Source organism: Schistocerca americana, chromosome 3 (assembly GCF_021461395.2).
Source record: "Schistocerca americana isolate TAMUIC-IGC-003095 chromosome 3, iqSchAmer2.1, whole genome shotgun sequence".
NCBI classification, from domain to species: Eukaryota; Metazoa; Arthropoda; class Insecta; order Orthoptera; family Acrididae; genus Schistocerca; species Schistocerca americana.
In genome coordinates this window covers 808373251-808383413 of record NC_060121.1, presented here as the reverse complement: position 1 = coordinate 808383413, position 10163 = coordinate 808373251, and positions in this window count along the sequence as shown.

The following is a 10163-nucleotide window of genomic DNA, read 5'->3' as shown; positions in this document are numbered from 1 at the left end:
AAAGCAGAGTTATTAAACACGGTTTCCCGAAACTCCTTCACCAAAGAAGACGAAGTAAATCTTCCTGAATTCCAATCAAGAACAACTGCCAAGATGAGAAACGTAGAAGTAGATATCCTCGGAGTAACGAAGCAGCTTAAATCACTTACTAAAGGCAAGGCCTCCGGTCCAGATTGTATACCAGTCAGGTTCCTCTCAGAGTAAGCTGATAAAATAGCTCCATATTTAGCCATTATATACAACCACTCGCTCACAGAAAGATCCGTACCTAAAGAATGGAAAATTGCTCAAGTCAAACCTATACCCAAAAAGGGAAGTATTAGTAGTCCGCTGAATTACAGACGTCGATTTGCAGTAGGGTTTTAGAACATATACTGTATTCGTACATTATGAAGTACCCCGAGTACCTCGAAGAAAACGATTTAATGACACATAGTCAGCACGGATTCAGAAAATATCGTTCTTGTGAAAAACAACTAGCTCTTTATACTCAAATAGGTTCAAATGGCTCTGAGCACTATGGGACTTAACAGCTGTGGTCATCAGTCCCCTAGAACTTAGAACTACTTAAACCTAACTAACCTAAGGACATCACACACCACCCAGTCATCACGAGGCAGAGACTTTATACTCACGAAGTAGTAAGTGCTATCGACAGGGGATGTCAAATTGATTCCATATTTTTAGATTTCCGGAAAGCTTTCGACACCGTTCTTCACAAGCATCTTCTAACAAACTGCGTGCCTACTGAGTAACGCCTCAGTTGTGCTACTGGATTCGTGATTTCCTGTCAGAAAGGTCACAGTTCGTAGCAATATACGGAAAGTCATCGCTAAAACAGAAGTAATATCCGACGTTCCCCAAGGAAGTGTTATAGGCCTTCTATTGTTCCTGATCTATATTAACGAAATAGGAGACAATCTGAGTACCCGTCTTAGATTTTTTGCAGATGATGCTGTCATTTACCGTCTTGTAAAGTCATCAGATGATCAAAACGGCTTGCAAAATGATTTAGATAAGATATCTGTATGGTGTGAAAAGTGGCAATTGACCCTGAATTAGGAAAAGTGTGAAGTTATTCACATAAGTACTAAAATCGACTAAATTTCGATTACGCGATAGGTCACACAAATCTGAAGGCTGTAAATTCAACTAAATACTTACGGATTACGATTACAAATAACCTAAATTGGAACGATCACATAGATAATATTGTGGGTAGAGCAAACCAAAGACTGCGATTCATTGGCAGAACACTTAGTAGGTGCAACAGGTCTACTAAAGGGATTGCTTACACCACACTTGTCCGCCCTATTATGCAGTATTCCTGTGCGGTGTGGGATCCGCATCAGTTGGGAGTGACGGATGACATCGAAAAAGTACAAAGAGGGGCAGCACGTTTTGTATTATCGCGAAATAGGGGAGATAGTGTCACAGACATGATACGTGAATTGGAGTGGCATTCATTAAAACAAAGGCGTTTTTCGTTGCTACGGGACCTTCTTATGAAATTTCAATTTTCAGTTTTCTCGCCCGCGCGGGATTAGCCGAGCGGTCTTAGGCGCTGCAGTCATGACTGTGCGGCTGGTACCGGCGGAGGTTCGAGTCCTCCCTCGGGCATGGGTGTGTGTGTTTGTCCTTAGGATAATTTAGGTTAAGTAGTGTGTAAGCTTAGGGACTGATGAACTTAGCAGTTAAGTCCCATAAGATTTCACACACATTTGATTTTGGTTTTCTACTCCGATTGCGCAAACATTCTGGTGGCACCCACCTACATAGGGAGAAATGATCATCACGATAAAATAAGAGAAATCAGGGCTCGTACAGAAAAATTTAAGTGCTCGTTTTTCCCGTGTGCTGTTCGAGAGTGGAACTATAGAGTGACAGCTTGAAGGTGTTTCATTGAACCCTCAGCCAGGAACTTTATTGTGAATAGCAGAGTAATCACGTAGATGTAGATGTCGATGTAAATTCCACTGGAACTGCAAGCAGATGTTGTTCATGTTGTATTCCCGCTGCTGCATCTCGTCCACATCTCCACTGCTTATACTGAAGAAATTGGCTAACTGGCGGTTAACAATAATATAGATATTATACCTTTGTTTGGCTTTTTCTGCACACATTCAGTTTCTAATCTGTTATACAGGGGACATTTTTATGTCTTTTTTGCATTCACAGCGCCAGATTTGCACCTGGTGGCCAAAATTGGAACTAATTTTTTTCCGAGAGTAAATCATTTCTGCATTAACGCATTAGGATGTCTACCACATTTGGTTGCCATGCGACAACTGCAGCCCACACTGGACTACAGTGAGTACCTGCACTTTAATTGTAACCACCTGGTACAGCAAAATACGACGAAATCAATATGGCATCTGTCGCATCAAATGACACGAGATTTGGCATCACTTCCCAGCAAGCCGACGCTAGCTGTTCCTGCTTCGTAGAGAGCTGTCCCCCTAGGCTAGATCGCTTCTTCGAGCGCCTTGGAGACTGGCCGTTGTGACCGAGCCGTTCTAGGCCGGAACCGCGTTGCTACTACGGTCGCAGGTTCGAATCCTGTCCCGGGCATGGATGTGTGTGATGTCATTAAGTCAGTTAGGTATAAGTAGTTCTAAGTCTAGAGGACTGATGGCGTCAGTCTCATAGTGCTTAGAGCCATTTGAACCGTTTTTGAGTGCCTCGGAGCCTTCGTGCTGCGCCTGGCGAGTGTATACGACGGCCGACGAGTCCCTCCGCTGCGTCATGCTGTTCACACTAGCCTGTTGGAGGCGACGCACGTGGTTGGCTACATTTGTGAAGATATGCTGTAGTCCGAAGGGTCAGGATAGGAACTATCTGTTGCGGACATCGTCGCCAGCACCGTCAGCAGACCACGGAAGATAATTAATCTGGGGAGGAGCCTTGTAGAACCCACGTTTCCTGTTTCTTGTGTGTTATATGAATGCGTGACATGTCTGAAAGAATAGACACTACGCATTCACATAAGTGATTCGCCTAAATAGGCAATGGATCCACCTTGTTCAGTACGGACGAAGAAGTGGAGGAAATGGACAGGTATACGGATATCTGGCGCTCGGTGAGAATGTGGGTCGGCCGTGAGGCATGCCCAAACAGTCCGCGAGGCTGTGATAAGAACTGTGTCCCAGATGGCGCAGTGGTTATCGCAACTACCTAGTAAGCGGGAGATCCCAGGTTTGGATCCCGGACCGGCACACACTTTCATTCGTCGCCGCTGATACCACGTACCGTCCCGATGCAGCTGACATCAGTAATTGCTCCCCTCTCCTTTCCCTTTTCCCCCTCGACCTTCGGTTTATGGAATTAACTGCTTCCAGTTGCTGACCTGCTATATTGTAGCTAAATGATACCTCCGGTATAATGTTTCTTGTGTACCGTAATGTAATTTAATTTAATTTATATATACTCTGGTACCTTTTAATAAAGTGACGTCAAAACAGAAGAGAAATAACTCTAATAATACTATGAACAGTATAATGTAATTTAATTTAGCCCGACGCGGATCAGCAGTCAGCAAAATAGCTCAGTAGTCAGGATATTTACGGGATTATAAATAATTAACTATCCTTCTCTTGAAACATCATGGATATTCCTCAATATATCAAAAGTATAGTTAAAAATCATGTGCTTACAGCACTAGATAACATTTCGTATGTCAGTTCCATGTGAAGTAATAAAACCCGTAACTTCAGATTGTGGTTTCGTCTCAAATACCAATATAAGATAATAAGCATAAGCTTTTGCTGATGAAATCTTAAACTAGAGTAAATTCAGGTGTGCCGCAGGGGAGTGTCGTAGGACCGTTGCTATTCACAATATACATAAATGACCTTGTGGATAACATCGGAAGTTCACAGAGGCTTTTTGCGGATGATGCTGTGGAATATCGAGAGGTTGTAACAATGGAAAATTGTACTGAAATGTAGGAGGATCTGCAGCGAATTGACGCATGGTGCAGGGAATGGCAATTGAATCTCAATGTAGACAAGTGCAATGTGCTGCGAATACATAGAAAGAAAGATCCCTTATCATTTAGCTACAATATAGCAGGTCAGCAACTGGAAGCAGTTAATTCCATAAATTATCTGGGAGTAGGCATTAGGAGTGGTTTAAAATGAAATGATCATACAAAGTTGATCGTCGGTAAATCAGATGCCAGAATGAGATTCATTGGGAGAATCCTAAGGAAATGCAATCCGAAAACAAAGGAAGTAGGTTACAGTACGCTTGTTCACCCACTGCTTGAGTATTGCTCAGCAGTGTGGGATCCGTACCAGATAGGCTTGATAGAAGAGATAGAGAAGATCCAACGGAGAGCAGCGCGCTTCGTTACAGGATCATTTAATAATCGCGAAAGCGTTACGGAGACGATAGATAAACTCCAGTGGAAGACTCTGCAGGAGAGAGGCTCAGTAGCTCGGTACGGGCTTTTGTTGAAGTTTCGAGAACATACCTTCACCGAGGAGTCAAGCAGTATATAGCTCCCTCCTTCTATATCTCGCGAAGAGACCATGAGGATAAAATCAGAGAGATTAGAGCCCACTGACAATCTTTTTTTCCACGAACAATACTAGACTGGAATAGAAGGGAGAACCGATAGAGGTACTCAAAGTACCCTCCGCCACACACCGTAAGGTAGATGTAGATGAAGATCCTATGACCAGGCCTTTCTGCCTGGGATGATATCTCGCAACCGTTAGGAAATCTGAAATGAAATATGCCGCATGCCGCATGCATAGTTTGAGGAACCTGAAAGAAAGCTTAGTGTCCTAACCGACGGCACGACACGAATGTGAGCTGAAAGAAAATTACTAATTATTTTCTAGTTTGGTGCCTAAAAATGGTCTATGTTCCGTTAAGGCCACGTCTACTCAGGACAAGCAAGGTTTAGGTTTACAAGTTTTACAAATTACTGCCTACCGTACACAAATTTCAAGTCATGAACAACTATATTTTAGTTTCGTTTACAACTTACGTAGACTGTTAGAGCAACATGAACCTCAGACAATCGTTCTTTCCTCTTCGAGTTCAAGAACAGAAGAACACCAAAAAAAGTTCAGTCACAGAATCTCGAATGTCTATGGAATATATTGCATCATAATGCATTTGTTTAATCCTTGGCATAATCAGTAGCTGCTGTTGTTGTTGATGTTGTGGTCTTCAGTCCAGAGACTGGATTGATGCATCTCTCCATGATACTCTATCTTGTGCAAACTTCTTCATCTCCCAGTACCAATTGCAACCTACATCCTTCAGAATCTGCTTAGGGTATTCATCTCTTGGTCTCCCTCTACGATTTGTACCCTCTACGCTGCCCTCGAATACTAAATTGGTGATCCGTTGATGAAAGCTATTCATACAATAATTATCACTACATGGAATTTATAAATTTCAAATTCATGACCACCCCAGGAGATACAGTACAGTTCCACAGTGAGTCTCTTGTGCAGTGTTTGTCTTGTGTACAAGACGAATTTTTATTTAATTTGCTCGGCTTTATTTGATTTCAGTTTTGCGGGGCTGCAGTCTAGTCTCTGGTTGTCTTCTCACCGTTTTGCTCCAATGGTGGAGTATTCAAAATGGTTGTAAATCACCGCCATAGCATTTACGACGTTTTTTATATACACTGAGGTGACAAATGTCACGATATGGGCACATACAGACGGCAGTAGCATAGCGTACACAAGGTATGAAGGCTCACTGCTTTGGTGGAACAGTTATTTGTACTCAGGTGATTCATGTGAAAAGGTTTCCAACTTGATTATGGCCTTACGACGTGAATTAAGGGGAGTTTTCAGGCAAAAATTCAAAAATTTTGACATTTTACGAAACGTGCCCTAAAATATCATTTATTCTTTCCCGCACGAAATGGTGCATAAATTACCTGTGTGTGACATTTAGAAGTATTTATTTTTAATTTTCTGGTCTTATATGGGGATCTCTGAAATCACCACATTTATTTATATGTGAATATTTCGGAAATTACACTTTGTAGAAGGCTGTGATGTTCATCTATGGATAAAAAATACGTGGCGCTCGATGTTAATCACTTTGCTGTATTGTCTGTCGCTTGGCAATTGTTTGTTTGTTTCGAGTGAAACAGTAAATTTCGGTGCAATCTAGTGCAGTCTGACGTAATATAAACATGCCTAGAAGTGCTAGTCGCTTCAAGAAATAAAAGTTTGGAGATACCCAACACAACAGAAGTGTAAAATCGAGTGTTGTTCAAGAGTTGGAACCCACGAGCGGTGTAAAATCGAATAACCTCAGTGTACCACCAGAGAACAAGGGAACTGCGATATCACTGAGCACAACTAAAACTAAAATAGATAAACAATATGAGGAACTAGGATTACTGCACAATAATTTAAAAAATAGCACATTTGCTCTGCGTTATGTTTCGCGTGACATGAACATTTTAATTCAGGCGTTTTGTGATTCATTATGCTGTAATATTTCTGGCGGAAAAGTAATTATTGAAGAAGATTTTTCTACAAGAATTGGACTTGCTTCAACAATAGCAGTTATTTGCACTGGCTATGACAACAAAAATGGAAAAACTAGTAGAAGCCGACCTCGGGGAAGATCAGTTTGGATTCCGTAGAAATGTTGGAACACGTGAGGCAATACTGACCCTACGATTTATCTTAGAAGCTAGATTAAGGAAAGGCAAACCTACGTTTCTAGCATTTGTAGACTTAGAGAAAGCTTTTGACAATGTTGACTGGAATACTCTCTTTCAAAAATACAGGGGTAAAATACAGGGAGCGAAAAGATATTTACAATTTGTACAGAAACCAGATGGCAGTTATAAGAGTCGAGGGGCACGAAAGGGAAGCGGTGGTTGGGAAGGGAGTGAGACAGGGTTGTAGCCTCTCCCCGATGTTATTCAATCTCTATATTGAGCAAGCAGTGAAGGAAACAAAAGAAAAATTCGGAGTAGGTATTTAAATCCATGGAGAAGCAATAAAAACTTTGAGGTTCGCCGATGATATTGTAATTCTGTCAGAGACAGCAAAGGACTTGGAAGAGCAGTTGAACGGAATGGACAGTGTCTAGAAAGGAGGGTATAAGATGAACATCAACAAAAACAAAACAAGGATAATGGAATGTAGTCGAATCAAGTCGGGTGATGCTGAAGGAATTAGATTAGGAAATGAGACACTTAAAGTAGAAAAGGAGTTTTGCTATTTGGGGAGCAAAATAACTGATGATGGTCGAAGTAGAGAGGATATAAAATGTAGACTGGCAATGTCAAGGAAAGCATTTCTGAAGAAGAGAAATTTGTTAACATCGAGTATAGATTTAAGTGTCAGGAAGTCCTTTCTGAAAGTATTTGTATGGGGTGTAGCCATGTATGGAAGTGAAACATGGACGATAAATAGTTTGGACAAGAAGAGAATCGAAGCTTTCGAAATGTGGTGCTACAGAAGAATGCTGAAGATTAGATGGGTACATCACATAACACATAGGACATGTTCTGAGACATCGAAGGATCACCAATTTAGTATTGGAGGGCAGCGTGGAGGGTAAAAATTGTAGAGGGAGACCAAGAGATGAATACACTAAGCGGATTCAGAAGAATGTAGGTTGCAGTAGGTACTGGGAGGTGAAGAAGCTTGCACAGGATAGAGTAGCATGGAGGGCTGCATCAGACCAGTCTCAGGACTGAAGACCACAACAACAACAACAAGACAACAAAATGGTTCAAATGGCTCGGAGTTCTATGGGACTTAACATCTGAGGTCATCAGTCCCCTAGAACTTAGAACTACTTAAACCCAACTAACTTACGGACATCACACACATCCATGCCCGAGGCACGATTAGAACCTGCGACAGTAGGAGCAGCGCGGTTCCGGACTGAAGCACCTAGAACCGCTCTGCAGGCATATTTTACCGGTAGGCAGAGTTGCACCGAGATATCGATCTACATGTACATCTACATCCATACTCCGCAAGCCACCTGACGGTGTGTGGCGGAGAGTAAATTGAGTACCTCTATCGGTTCTCCCTTCTATTCCAGTCTCGTATTGTTCGTGGAAAGAAGGATTGTCGGTATGCCACTGCGTGGGCTCTAATCTCTCTGATTTTATCAAATGGCTCTGAGCACTATGGGACTTAACATCTATGGTCATCAGTCCCCTAGAACTTAGAACTACTTAAACCTAACTAACCTAAGGACATCACACAACACCCAGCCATCACGAGGCAGAGAAAATCCCTGACCTCGCCGGGAATCGAACCCGGGAACCCGGGCGTGGGAAGCGAGAACGCTACCGCACGACCACGAGATGCGGGCCCTCTGATTTTATCCTCATGGTCTCTTCGCGAGATATACGTAGGAGGGACCAATATACTGCTTGACTCTTCGGTGAAGGTATGTTCTCGAAACTTTAACAAAAGCCCGTACCGAGCTACTGAGCGTCTCTCCTGCAGAGTCTTCCACTGGTGTTTATCTATCATCTCCGTAACGCTTTCGGGATTACTAAATGATCCTATAACGAAGCGCGGTGCTCTCCGTTTGATCTTCTCTATCTCCTCTATCAACCCTATCTGGTACGGATCCCACACTGCTGAGCAGTATTCAAGCAGCGGGCGAACAAGCGTACTGTAACCTACTTCCTTTGTTTTCGGATTGCATTTCTTCGAACCCGACGGCCGACGTGGTTCATATTATTTCTGATGAACATACTAATGTACATGTCTTGTGAATATTAACGACTCATCTCGAGTCGTTCATGATGTTCAATTTTCTATGAACATAAGTTTTTTTTTTTTTATTTTATTTTTTTTTTGCCACCTCCACTCGTATCTCCTGGCTCTCAACCTCTCATATACAACATAGCGCAGAAAATGTCATTTACGATACCACGGAACGCACAAACTAGTGAGGCGGTGCAGACAATATCTTAACTGGAATCACGCAGAGCTAGTTTCATGTAAGAATGGTATACGACTGTCAGCTGCAGGTTAACATTGTTTTGTTCCATATTAGCAACCACTCCTCACCACTGTCGATATGTGTAGCTTTCACTTCCGCCGTTTTTCATAGTTGCAACACGTCCACCGTTCGTCTACCGGGCGTGTTCAACGCTATCGTGTTATTATTATTACTCTTTTGCGACACAGTATGACCACAAGCAAGCAGGCGGCCGGTTTTCTCCGATGCGCATAAAAACGCGGCCGGATCCGTGCCATTACTGTATCACAGACACCGAGCAGAAAGTGATGTCTGACGGCTACAGTGAGTTACCTCTAACGGTAGCGCAGGGTAAGATGAAGTTGTGACTAGACAACAGAGTAGTTTCAGACTTTACTAAATGCAGAGTGTGCCACAGTAAGTGAAAATACCATTGCATAATTGGGCCCTGCTCTGCTGATACAAGAAAGGAATGGAGCTATCGAGGGTGTGGTTGGAGATGTAAGAGCCGTTCTTTTAAGAAATCAGTTAATTTCATTTTTATATTCATTGCATTCAGACTCTCGTTTACAGAAAGCGAGTGAATATCATTACAAAAATGTGCATTTTGATTCAACAGTTTTCGTAGGATTTATTGAATGTTTGGTTGGTTGGTTGGTTCGGGGTAGGGGAGCAAACAGCGAGGTCATCGGTCCCATCGGACTAGAGAAGGACGGGGAAGGAAGACGGCCGTGCCTTTTCAAAGGAATCATCCATGCATTTGCCAGAAGAGGTTTAGGGAAATCACGGAAAAACTCAATCAGAATGGCAGGACACGGATTTGAACCGTCGTCCTCCCTAATATGAATCTAGTGTGCTAACCACTGCGCCACCTCGCACATTATTTATTGATTTCCGGAAAGTTTTATCCCTACTGCACCTGTATGAGAGCACTTGGGAAACGAGGGAGCGAATGAGAGTAGATATCTGTTCCTTAATCAACATCCACTCAGAGGTTACATATCCAGTAACTAGGCATAAACATAAAACAAGAACACTTCTGGAAGGCTACAGGGCCTCATCTTCCCGCTCAAAAGCAACCAGCCAGTAATTTACGGAAATTTCGCAACGTGTGTGTACACACCTGGTGCAACATTGCTCCTGAATGCTAATAAAGGCCTGTGGAATCGTTGCTGTATAGCGTTCAAAAGGCGAACACACACACACACACACACACACAC